Source organism: Balaenoptera borealis (assembly GCF_965194805.1).
Source record: "Balaenoptera borealis genome assembly, chromosome: 14".
NCBI classification, from domain to species: domain Eukaryota; kingdom Metazoa; phylum Chordata; class Mammalia; order Artiodactyla; family Balaenopteridae; genus Balaenoptera; species Balaenoptera borealis.
The window spans coordinates 74289189-74302353 of NC_138875.1; the positions used below are offsets into that span (position 1 = coordinate 74289189).

General features: G+C 48.3%; 2 long non-coding RNA genes across 3 annotated transcripts in view; one reads left to right on the plus strand and one right to left on the minus strand.

Annotated features, from left to right (window-relative positions):
- The window catches only part of LOC309610957, a 155913-nt gene that overhangs the window by 95521 nt on the left and 47227 nt on the right, over positions 1-13165 (minus strand). The gene's annotated exons all lie outside the window — the stretch shown is intronic.
- Positions 1946-13165, plus strand: part of LOC309610954 — a 29050-nt gene continuing 17830 nt past the window's right edge. Inside the window, exons 1-3 of one of the 2 annotated variants that reach the window (XR_014234255.1) lie at positions 1946-3483; positions 3839-3978; positions 4972-5050. This is a non-coding gene — a long non-coding RNA (uncharacterized lncRNA). The remainder of the gene's footprint in view (positions 3484-3838; positions 3979-4971; positions 5051-13165) is intronic. The other variant, XR_014234256.1, reaches the window with a different exon arrangement.

Here is a 13165-nt window from a genome sequence, read left to right on the forward strand (position 1 = left end):
GTCACTTAGCATAGCAACTGGGGGCTGGGTTCCTGCATCCAACTGGCCTGGGTCCTAATGGCTGTTCTGGAGGCTTGGCCAATGATGGGGCCTCAGAACCTTAATGCCTCCACTTGGAAAAATAGGGAAAAAATAGTGCCTCCCTAACAGGGTTACAGCAAGGACGTCATGAGATAGCCCAGGTGTTCTCTATATAAATGTTAATCACTGGTTGGTTTTCTGTGCTGCAAATATCCCCTCCCAGAGAGCAGCTTCTTTTTACTTTGTCTTTGGTATCTTTTGATGCAGTAGTTTTAAATTTTGATGTGGTCTAACATCAGTCTGTTCCTTTATGGTTTGTATCTGCCGTGTCTTCTTTAAGAAATTCTTTCTCACCCCACTTCTCACAAATATGTTCTCCAGATTTTTTTCCTAAAAATTTTAAAGTTTTGCTTTTCCCACTTAAATTCTCAGTCCTCCTGGAGTTGATTTTTCTGTATAGTGTGTGCCAGGGACCTAATTTCTTTTTTCTCTTTTTTTCCACTTTGAACCACCGTTGTCCTGGGGTAATGAGAAATCCATTTCCCCCACTGTGGTGCGAAGTTGCCTCTGTGTCCCATAGTAGATTGACACATATGTGTGGGGTCTGTTTATGGGCTCTTTTTTTTTTCTGTTCCTTTAGTCTATCTGTGTATCTCTGTACTCTTACCATATTATGTTAATAGCCATTGCTGTGTAATAAATCTTGCAGTGCCCTACATCATTCTTCTTCAAGGACGTTTTAGATAGGCTTGCCCCTTTATATCTCCATATAAAATCATTTTCTCAAATCTAGAAAAATGGGAAACCATATTGAATGAGCTAAAGAGATTAAAATGATTACCATGAAGGTGGGAACTAATCAGTGCTTAACAAATTTTGCCAGCTTTGATTTGTTCCTTCATTCTTCAGCCAACACTCACTGAGTACCTGTCTTGTTCCTGGAATGGACAGAGTAGGGGATACAAAGGAGGTAAGACAAAGCCCCTGCCCCCCAGGAAGCTTCTACTCTGGGGGTAATGGTAATAGCTTAAGAGTAGAACCTTGATGATGATTATGAGTTGAATTATACCCCCCTCAAAATTCATATGTTGAAGTCCTAACCCCCAATACCTGAGAATTTGACTTTATTTGGAAATTGGGTCATTGCTGAGTCAATCTGTTAAATTTATTTGAGGTCATACTGGAGTAGGGTGGGTCCCTAATTCAATATGATCGGTGCCCCTATGAAAAGGGGAAATTTGGAGACAGACACACACGCAGGGAGAACACCACGTGAAGATGCAGGTAGAGATCAGAGTGATGCAGCAGATGCCATGAAACACCAAAGATTGCCAGGAAACCACCAGAGGCCAAGAGTCATGGAACAGATTCTCCCTCATATACCCCCAGAAGGAGCCAACACAGCTGACACCTTGACCTTGGACTGCTAGCATACAGAATCACAAGAGAATAAATTCCCATTGTTTATGCCATTCTGCTTGTGGTATTTTGTTCTGGCAGCCCTAGGACACTAATACAGAGATGGTAAGATGAAGGGGCCAGAGACACCAAGGGAAGGCAGGAGTTACTGCCCAGGACATCAGGGTAGACTTCCCCCAAAGTGGGGGTGTTCAAAGAAGAGCTGGCACTTTCCAGGTGAATCTTGGGGAGAACAATCTTGGTGAAGGAAACAGAGCATGCAAACTTAGGGAAGCAAGAAAGAGCAGGGTATATTCTAGTATTTCAGGTACAGCAGGTACTTCGGGGCCTGGAAGCTTCAGAGGGTTTGCTAAGCACAAGGTCCCGAGAGACTGGAGAAGGATGATGATGACGGTGGTGGTGATGGTGTTGTGATGGTAATGAGGGTGATGACAATGGTGGTGATTGAAGGTGATGGAGATGATGATGACGGTGATGGTCTCGTTGATAATGGTGATGATGATGATGGTGGTGGTGATGGTGTTGTGATGGTAATGAGGGTGATGACAGTGGTGTTAATGGTGAAGGTGATGGTGATGATGATGACGGTGATGGTCTCATTGATAATGGTGATGATGATGATGGTGGTGGTGATGGTGTTGTGATGGTAATGAGGGTGATGACAATGGTGGTGATAATGGTGAAGGTGATGGTGATGACGATGATGGTGATGGTCTTGTTGATAACAAAGATGATGATGATGATGTGTGTTTGTGGTAGGTGGCACCAAGAGGGTTTCCAGTTATCTATTTGAACATATCAAACTCCCCCAAACTTAGTGGTACAACTACAGCCATCATTTATTTGGATAACACACATGTAATCTGGGCAGGACCCAGTGGGGCAGCTCATCTCTCTCCAAACAGAGTCATCTAGGGTGGCTCAAAGGCTGGGGTGAGTCACATGGCTGGGCGTTGTACTGGCTGTTGGCTGGGACCTCAGCTATGGCTCTCAGATCAGACACCCCCAACACGTGGACGCCCCGTGCAGCTGCTTGCCTCTCCCACAGCCTGGTGGCTGGGTTCTCAGAGCAAGTGTCCCAAGAGAAAGGTGAAAGCTGCCTGGCATTTTAATGACTTAGCCTTAGAAGTCACATGGCATCACTTCCTCCCTGCTCCATTGGCAGAGGGGTCCCTTAGGTGGACCCAGGTTCAAGGGGAGGAGACAAAAACCCCACCAGTCAATGAGAGGAAGGTCAACGTATGGGACGAGGTATATTATGGTGTCTTTACCAAATGCAATCTGCCCGTTGGGGAAGGGAGGTACCAGGAACAGCCTTTCACAAGGCAGGGAAGAGGGCTGGGTTTACACGGCCAGGACACACTCTGTCTCTCAGAACTCATCCTGTTCAGTAAAAGAACAGGCTGGACCTGACAGCTGGTTGGGGTCACTGCACCTCCCCCTACATCTCTCTGTGTTTCTTATTTGTGTGTGTGTGTGTTCCTCTGTCTCTCTCCCTTTATCTCTCCCTATCTTCTGTCTCTCTTGGGACCTGTCGTTGTTTCTGCGGTTATCTCTGCCTCTTTCTCCATCTTTCTGTCTCTATTTAACTCTCCGTCTGCCTCTGCCTCTCTGCTTTTCTCTGTCTCTAGCTCCCCATTAATCCCCTATCTTTCCCCTTCATCTTACTCCCTCCCTCTCTAGGTGTCATGGGTGGGCTGTGGTCTGCCCGCCTCTCCCCGCCCCCTAGCGTGGGCTGCTCTCTTTTTTTCTCTGGCCTCCACAGGGCCCGCCCTGCCCCTGCTTCCCGCTCTCCGGGAGCCATTCTCCCTTTCAGCCACCAGGTGTCAGCAAAGCCTCATCCTCAGGGCTCCTGCCTGCGGGGCCCTGATTGGTCGCAGCCACAGCCGGGCAGCCACAGGTCGTTGCACATCCGGTGATTTCCTCACCCTCTGACCTACAGCAGCCCGTGGATTACTTCCATTTTGCAGATGAGCAGCTGAGCCTCACAGAGTGCGGAATGACTTGCTCAAGGCCACGCTGCGAGAAAGCGGAAAAGCTGAGGTCGGAGCCCAGGGTTCTATCTGAGCCGCGGTCATCAGCCTCTCTGGCTGCCCTTGAATCCCCACACTCCAAACCCTCCACCACCCACTCTGGGGGCCCCTTTCCCGGCTGCCCGTGCTCGCTGTGCAGCCCTGCGCCCATTCTGGTCTCCCTCTGGTGCTGGGCGGGTGGAAGGTCAGGGGATGCCCTTTGACGCTCCCACTCCTGGAGACGCCGATGGGCGGAGTGCCCTAACCCCGGCTTTAAAAATAAGGAGCCTAAAATAGTCCTTCCTGCGCCTTCTCGCTGGGGACTTTGATGCTGGCTGGCTGTGCTGGGCTGCCGGGTCCCAGTGTCCGGTGTCTCCTCTGGACAGGCTCTGCAGGGAATATGGGCTGGAAGACAGTCCCGCCTCAGAGCCACTCCCCTCTTGAGGACGGAGTCGATTGGCGGTGGACTTGGGCACCAGGAAGCTGTGGCAGAGCTGCCCTGAAGGAGATGCTTGAAAGGGAACAGGTATGTGATTTCCCTGTGTTGGTCTCCTGAATTTCCATCACCCTTTGACCTCTTGAATTTCTGTTAAATCCACCCACTTCTCACCAATCCCTCATCCAAGCCTGCATCCTCTCCTGTTCACACAATCCCAGCAGCCTCCTCACAGGTCCCTCTGCACTCCCTCTGCCCCTACAGTCCCTTCTCCACACAGCAGTCAGAGGGAATCTTCTCAAAATGCAAATCCAATCATGACACCCTCCTGCTTAAACCTGCCATGGCTCCCCATCACCCTTGAGATAAAGACCCTAATCATTGACTCACAAGACGTTTGAGGGTTAGTCCTGGCCTTGTCTCTCCAGCCTCCTACTACATAAATACTTTTTTTCCCGTCCCTTGTACTCATCGTCACAGGGCTTCCCAGTTTGCCTAATTAGCCCTCACGCAGCCTTCAGATCTCAGCCCAGTGTTTTCCCTGTCTTCACAGGTGAGGCCAATCCCCTGATGACATACGATTTTCTGCTCTGCTCACCTGTCTTCTGAAGGCCTAAGCACACATGTGGCTGTACATTTCTTTGTCTGATTCCTTAATTCATTTCCATTCCCTCCTAGACTGAAGTCTCTATGAGGGCAGGGACAAGGTCTAATTTTGCATTCTATGTATCCAAGAGCCCACACTTAGTTGAGGCTTGACAGATATTGAATGAATGAATGAGTGGGTGGGTGGTCCAACCCAGAGATCAGCGGTGACTGACAGGACAACCTCCTTAGAATCAGTCCTGTCCAGGTAAAGACTGTCTGTCTGAGGAAGATCAGGCAGCAGCATGGAAAGCTCCTCTTGCTGCCTGGGCTTGTGTGAATCCCTCCTACCCCTTCTCCTTGAATTGGTGACCATCCCCCATGAGTCCTTCCAGAGCGCAGACTCCGGAATCCATCACAGGGCAAGATGTGAACCCTGACTCTTCACAGCTGTGTGGCCTTAACCAATTGAGCCGTAACCTTCTCATCTGAAAACAGGGTGCGTGAGGCTTATTCAGCGTCAGGTCCTTCCAAGTGATGAGTCCAGAGCCCGGTACCTAGCTGCTCAGGAACAAAGGTAACTTTTCTCTTTTAAACTTTCAATGCTTCCTCCTACTCTGGTGCCATCCCAGGCGTCTCGGTCTAGAGAGTATAAGGAAAAGTATCCAATCAATGCCTACAGTCTAGGGCCAGGGCTCTTAACCTCAGCTCTCCTGATAAGTTGTGGGTCTCGGGACTGACTGTCCTGTGCATTGTGAGATGTTTAGCAGCATTGCTGGCCTTTGTCCGCTAGATGTCACCCTCGAGTTGTAACTCCAAACAGCCAGATAGCTCCTGGGGGCGAAATCACCCCAGGCTGAGAACTAGGGATTCTAGTATTAGGGACTCATCCTGCGGGAGGGGGGTAAGTATATTTTTAAAGATGATAGTGGATGAGGTCACAAAGGGTAGGACTTGGGGCAGGGCTGCAGACAGGGAGAAGAGCCATTAGGACAAATTGTGACGGTAGGTGTTTTCTCCATGCCACACATGAGATAGATTCAGATAAACTGTCAAGAGCTGGAAAGGGGCCAAGTCTCCCACCTCACAGATGGGAAAACTGAGGTCTGGAGGCAAGGGCTTTGTTACTGGCAAGCAGAGAGGCTTAGGCGCCTAAAATACACACACATAAATGTCTAGGCATTTAATATGTACATATATATTGGATACATATTTGACATATATTGTATATAGCAACTCTATTAAAAGCAGACATGGAATCACAAGCAGGAAAGGCATTTTAGACTTTTCCGCTGTGTACCATGTGTGGACACCTGTGCACGCTCACACACACAAAAGTGCAGCCCAAACTTCTTGTTTCTTTTTGGTAATTCTGGGAAGAGAAAGTGGAAGGAATTTGGGGTGCATTTGCTGCCTGTGGTCTTTTGGTCTTGAAGCCCTTGTGGGGAGGAGAGAAAGAAGGGGGGACAGGGCAGGAGGTGCAGATGAAACAGGTATCAGAGGGACATCTGTAGGCTAAGTAAGAGGACAGTGCTATTTTTTCCTTTTGCTTTCTCAAACTGTTTTGGTGGCAGTAATTTGGTTTTCAATGAGAAGGGCTGAAGTTTGCCTTCAGTTTTACAAGCACACCACCACGACAGGAGGAAATTATGAAGGGGAAGTAGGGAATGACCTGTCTTCTAACCTTTTGACGCAGCCCTTCAGACTTTTCCTGGGTGGCCCTGGCGGGCCCTGGGGGATTTTGAGCAAGGGACTGACACAGTCCCTGGATCGGCATTGGAGAGCACTCCCTCTGGCCGGTGTGCGGAGCTGGGGAAGGTGGGGAGGGGCTGGAAGCCCTTTTCTTTGGACTGACAAGAGGGGGCAGCAGCCGGCCCTGTTCGGGTGGGGTAAAGCATGGGGTGAAACTTCAGGGCACCCACTCCCTGGAAGGGGCACTTGGGCGCCCTGCCACCTATTCACAGTGTTCCCTGTGGTCCAGGCCATTATACTTTTCAAAGCACATTTGTTTATTTCTTGCTTCCGACATTTCTTTTCTAAGAAGTAAAACGTTACCAGTATTGTGCAGTGTGCCCCCCTGAATCCATAACCTTTCCCTCCCTTGCCTTAAGGTAACCACTTGTATGTTTCTTTTTTTACTTTTACTTCCTATGTGAATATCTGTAAACAATGCGTAGTATTGTTTCTAGACTTTCCATAAGCATTATACTCAATGTATCCTTTCGTAACTTGAACTTGCCTCTCAATATCATGCTTCTGAGACTTATTCATGTTGTAACATGTAGTAGATTTAGATCATGCATCTTAACTGGCGGAGGGGGGGGGGGGTGTTTCATGGTACAGACATAATGCAAGTTACTAATCCTGTCCAGTATTGATGGACTTTGATGTTCCTCCTGGTTGGGTGTTACTATAAACTAAGCTGCATTCGCAGCGTACTTTAACCCCGCTTGGAGTGGCCCTCTGGCTGTTGGTGCTGAGAGTAAGAACACTGCAACTGAGCCTAAATAACCCTTGTTTCCTCATTCACAAAAATAAAGATCACAGCAGTGCCTACCTTCCTGGGGTGTTGTGAGGGTTGATGTGATGATGTTGGTGAAGCACTTAGAGCAGGGTAGTGCCATGCGAGTGTTTGATAGAATTTGTGCTGTTATAACTTGAGCTTAGGACAAAGTGTGAATGGAGTTATGTAACAGCCTTCTCTTCCAGGCTGTGTGACTTTGGACAAGTCATTCGACCTCCCTGGGTCTTTCCTTCATCATCTGTAAAACAGGGTGTCGTAAAGATTATGTGAGATGATGGGTGCCATGTCATAGACACTCTGCAAAGATCCGCTTTTCTTTCCTCACTTCTGTTTCCTCACCCTTGAGAGGTTCTTTGGGCACATGTTATTATCCTCTTGGACAGATAAGGAGACTGAGGCTCAGAGAGGTAGAGAAACTTTCTGCAGATCGCACAGCATGTCAGGATGAATGGACTTTATCCAGGCAATGCCCCTGGGTTGGGTCCCCCGGCTGTTGTGGTAGACCTCCAGGCCCTTCCTGCCTCCTCCCCAGATCCCATGACACCCCTGCACCATCCCACCCCCAGCCTAGACCTGAAGCTTGGCCACCCTCTGTGTTCTTGCCACCCGGTGGAATTGATACAAACAGTCCTCCACGTGGCCCCTCAGAAACAGCCGCCAAAAGCTCCCGTATCGTGGCAACCACAGAATCAAAACAAGCTCTTAAGAAAAGATCGTACAGGACAGGGAGGTAGAAAGCCCACCCCGCAAACCAGTCCCCCCTCTGTTGATTCCCACCGCTGGGCTTTCATCCTGCAGAGCTGACTTGGTTTGCGTTGTATCTTCAGTTAAAGGAATTCCCCCCGTGTTGTTTCCCTCTAGCTGACTAGGGCTGGGAGCCAAGAAGGGGGGTTTAAAATATGCAAAAGGGAACAGCACAGAGGAGAAGAACCATCAGAGAGTGGGTGCCCTGGGGGCGGCAGAGCCGAGCGGGCGCTGTGCCACGTCTGGGCCCTCCCTGGCTTCGTCTTGGTCCTGAAGTCACTGGGGGCAGAATGGTGACACCTCAGCCCCTCGTGTGTGCCCACTGATCAGCCCTTAGTTGGCTCCTTTTGGAATTTCATCCCAAGTCCCAAAACATAAAGCTGGGAAGGCCCTGGAAGACCATCTGATCCAGTGGTTTCCTTTTTTTTTTTTTTTAAGCAAAGAAATTGTTTTCTGGATAATCTAGCATAAGTCATGCCAATAGGCAAAGCAGATAAGAGCTTGTTGGGGTGGAAGGGGCGGGGCTGGAATTCTGCCCTTTTTGGGGCTCCCTCCCCCCAAGGGAGCCCTTTAGCATCTGCATCCAATGTCAGTGCCCTAAGGGCATACAGGACAAACCCAGCCCCTTCATTTACAGATGAAGAAACTACTATTATGATGGACAGTAATTATTAGCTAACTACTATCTTTTTTAATTGAAGTATAGTTGATTTACAATGTTGTGTTAGTTTCAGGTATACAGCAAAGTGATTCAGTTCCATATATGTGTGTGTGTGTGTGTGTATATATATATATATATATATATATTCTTTTTCAGATTCTTTTCCCTTATAGGTTATTACAAAATATTGAGCTAGGACAAAGAGGTGGCCTGGTGTGGAGGGAAACTCATAGGGTGTGCAGGGTTGGAGCTCTGGGTCCAAGATGTGCATCAGGCATTTGTCCTGGCTGTTGTGTAAGAGAATGATGGTGAGTGGCCGGTGAGCATGCGGGGAGGAGGAAGGAAGCCTTGAGATCACGCTGGGGAGATCACACTTGGAACTAGGGAGCTACAGCAGATGCTTGAGCTAGAGAGTCAAATCCTACCCTTGGCTACACTTGAGTGTTGGGACAACAGGCCCAGAGTATTTTGTTAACAGTAATCACAGCTGTGCTAGCCACTGCTCTAAGCATTTTATAGGCACGATTTTCATCATCACAAAACCTCCTTCTTGGAGGTGGCATTAGCGTCCCACTTTACAGATGAGGTTACTGAGGCTCCGAGGAGTGAAGTGATTTGCCCAAGGCCACACACCTGGTGAGTAGTGAACCTGACATTTGAACCCAAGACTGGCTGATTCCCACGCCACATACTTATATCAGTTAAGTACAGCGACTGAAATGCTATGTAACAGACGACCACAAAATCTCAGTGCCATGGAACAATAAGTGTTTATTTAGCTCACGTGTCTAATGTGTGTGGTTGAGCCAGGCTGGGCTCAGCTGGGTAGTCTATCCTGCTCCACGAGTCTCTCATTCTCTCCTGGGGTCACTGGGCTGGCTTGGACACATTCCTCTCCTGGCAATGGCAGGACCACAAGAAGACAAGCAGGAACATGCACAGCCTTCTGGGACCCAGGCTCAGAACCAGTGCACGGTCCCTCCTGCCTCATTTTATTCATCCAAGCAAGTCACAAGATCAAGCCCAGGAACTGCAAGGTCCCTGGGGAAGAGTTGGAATATATGGAGAGGGGAAGAACTGGGGCCAATATTGTGCATTACAACAGTGCCTATGCTGGTGAAAAATGTATCCACACACTCTCTGACACTCTTTTCCAAAGGTGGAGCCCTTGAGTGTGGGCTGGGCTTCCTGACTTCCTTCTAATGAACAGAGCAAGTTGGAAGTGACAGTGTGTCCCTTCCAAGGCCAGGACACTGGGACTCCCTCCTTGCCCTTTGGGGGATCATCACTCTGGGGAAGCCAGCCACCATATCGTGAGGATACTCAAGCAGCCTTGTGGAGAGACCCACATGGTAAGGACCTGGGGACTCCAGCCAGCAGCTGTGGGAGTGAGTCTTCCTGGAAGCAGGTCCTCCGGCCCCAGTCAAGCCTTCAGACGACTACAGCCTACTGACATTCTGATGGCAACCTCTTGAGAGACCCTGAATTAGAACCATCCGGCTAAGGTACTCCTGAATTCCCGATCCACAGAAACTATGACACAATAAGTGTTTTTATTGTTTTAAGCTTCCAAGTTCTGGAGCAATTCAGTATGCAGCAACAGAAAACTAATGCAATGCCTAATCATTATGCCAGCCTGTTGCTGCCATTTCAAATGAGGCTTCGATGGAATCTGTTTTGTCTGCTGCCCGGAGGACCAGCAAAATCCCAACAATTTACCAAGATTAAGAAACCAAAAATACTCATGGTAAACTGTGGTTGTTAAGAAACATCTGTTCTTGAGATGCCCAAATTGGGCTGTTCTCGAAGGGAAGGAAAATGTATCAGAGGATGGGGGTGGCTGTGAGGGGACTGATGCTAGCCCTTTGGCAGACTCAGCTTGTCACTCAGGTCCCTCCTTGCAGCTGAGGCAGGGAGAAGAATCCGAACAAAGGTCTGATGGAGCTGCTGTAGCAAGGCACTGAAGGCTCCATCCAGCTGCGAGGGAGGTACTCACATTTATCACATCCTACTGTGTGCCAGGTACAAGGTGGGCACTGCAAACCCTGTATGTGAGGAACAAGGGTTGGGGTATTAGAAGACTTTGGCTTCATGACGCGGACTAACGAGTGAGAGGCAGTATGGACTTGCAGTTAAGAGCCCATGGACAGGCCTGCATTTGAATCCCAGCAATGATGCTTGCTAACCCTGGGGCTTGTAAGAGGCCAGTCGCTTAAATACTCTGAGCCAGTTTCCTCATCTGTAAAATGGGCATAATAACTGTGCCTACTTGACCACTAGTTGTGGTCTGCCCAGCTTTGCTTTGTAGGACTCCTCCCATACTCCATGTGTTCTGTCCATCCTGGTGCCCTGCCGCTGTAGCGCATCCCCTTGGCCACAGTGATTGGTTCAGGAATAGACATATGACCCAAGCGAGGTCAATCAGATGGCTGTAGGGAGATGTTCTTTCCTTCTTAAAGTGGTAGGTTTAGAAGGACAGGAGCGTGGGTTGTCAGTGTCAACGATAACATGTACCATGTGAAGAAATCTTGTCTAAGACCTGGGAAGAGATGAAAGAGCCTCATGACATTGTTTAAGCTCCTGGATCCAGCCGCACCTGAGGCCTACACAGAATTTTTTCCAGATGTTTACATTAATCAAATTTCTCTAGAGAAACAGAACCAATAAATACACACACACACACACACACACCATTGGTTTTGATATATCTAACTATAGATATGGATATAGATATAGATAGAAATTTATTACAAGGAATTAGCTCATACAATTATGGAAGCTGAGCAGTCTCAAGATATGTAGTCAGCAAGCTGGAGACCAGAAGAGCTGATGGTGTAAGTTCCAGTCCAAAAGCCAGTAGACATAAGACCCAAGAAGAGCTGATGTTTTAGTTTGAGTCCAAAGGCAGAAGACCAATGTCCCAGTTCAAGACAATCAGGTGGGCGGTGTTCCCTCTTACTTACGGGAGGGTCAGCCTTTTTGTTCTATTTCAGGCCTTCAAGTGATTGGATAAGAGCCACCCACATCAGGGAGGGCAATCTGCTTTACTCAGTCTACTGAGTTAAATGTTAATCCCACTCTCACAGGCACACTCGGAAGAATGTTTGATGAAATATTCTGGCACCCTGTGGCCCAGTCCAGTTGGCACATAAAATGAACCATCATGGTGGCTGAGTTATAACGCCATCGAATGCCTTCCCCTGTTTGTTTTAAACCCATTCGAGTCGATAGGACTTGCTTGCAATCAAGAATCCTGACTGATAGAAGTTCTTGTTTAATAGGGATATTTTAAAAATGAATGAGCTCTTGCACAGTGCCTGAGAGATAGTAAGCACACAAAAATAACAATCATTGATGCCTGTTGTAGAGAAGCTTCAAAGGAGCAGGATTTTCCATTTTGGCCCCACTTCTTCCCACAATCCTGAGGTCAGAAAATGGGCTGTCATTCCTCCTACTTTCCCTCCACCACTTCCTCTCTTTAGAGTTGGCCCATTGGTCCTGAGTAGGTGGAACCGACCCTCTACCCCATGGGAAGACTCCATATTCTAAGTCATCTGGCACAATAATTGATAAACTAAAAGATGAAGAATGTGGAAAAGTCCTTCCTCGAGGCTATGGTCTGGGACACCATCTCATTTTGAATGTCAAAAGTTGAACATCACCTCTGTCTTTCTCTTTTCATTTTCTGAAATAAATTCTAATCTCCCCCCAGACTAATGGATGCCTTGGGCTTTACAGACCCAAAGCTATACTCAGGGAAACAAATTGAAAAGTACATTAAAAACTTTTAAACTAGTTATCCCTGTAACATATCTTTCTAAGAATGGTGGATATATTGTTTTTGGCCACCAGCATCCTTTCCTTGATGGACCCATGCCTCCCTCACTTCCTATGGTACCTGGAGGCTATTAATCACAGTCTTGCACCCTCTGCACCACCGGGGAGAGCATATCCTGGGACTGAGCCAATCCTAACACCATGGCCACGTCCTCTTGGACCCAGCAGTTGGTCCTGAGGTGGACATGTGATTGAAGCAGAGCCAATCCAAATCCTTCTTTGGGTTCTTATATCCATGATGAGAGAGAGGCAGAGATAGAAAGAGACAGGAGCGGGGCGGGGGACGGCGGGTGGAGAGAGACAGAGGAAGAGAATGCGAGTGCCTTTTCCTTTTGGACTGCAAGCCATAGGGAAGAGGCTTGGGGCTGCCTGTGGCCATTCTTCTTGGCTTGAAAAGAGGTCAACACACAGAGGGGAGAAGAGATATGGAGAGAGAATTGAGTGCCAGATACATGGGAGGATATCACCTGAGCCCCTGGATCTAACCGTGCCTGAAGCAAGCTAAAAATTCCCCCTTTCCCTTAAACCTGTTTCAGTTGAAACAATGATCTATTTCTCCCTCCTTAAATTCACTTTAAAAATGGTGAAGGAAACTGCAGACATGCTTCTCGTAAAGAGCTCCAGCTTGGGCCACCCTCTCGTAGTTTGGAAGTCTGCCCTGCCCCCCAAGTGCAGACATTGGAGTCAGAAGACTGAGATGTGAGCCCCAAATACCAACTCTCTGAGCCTCAGTTTCTTCCTCTGTAAACTGTAGATAATAGTACCTACCTCCTCGGGCAGTAAGCGGCTTAAATAAAATCACGGTTGTGCATCTCCGGGCCTGGCACAGAGAAGTGCCCCACCTGCAGGAGCGCCCATCCTCCAGAATGCCAGCGTGCTGCTCCCTCCCCTGCCTGACCCAGTTTTTCATCCAAATTTGGCCACAG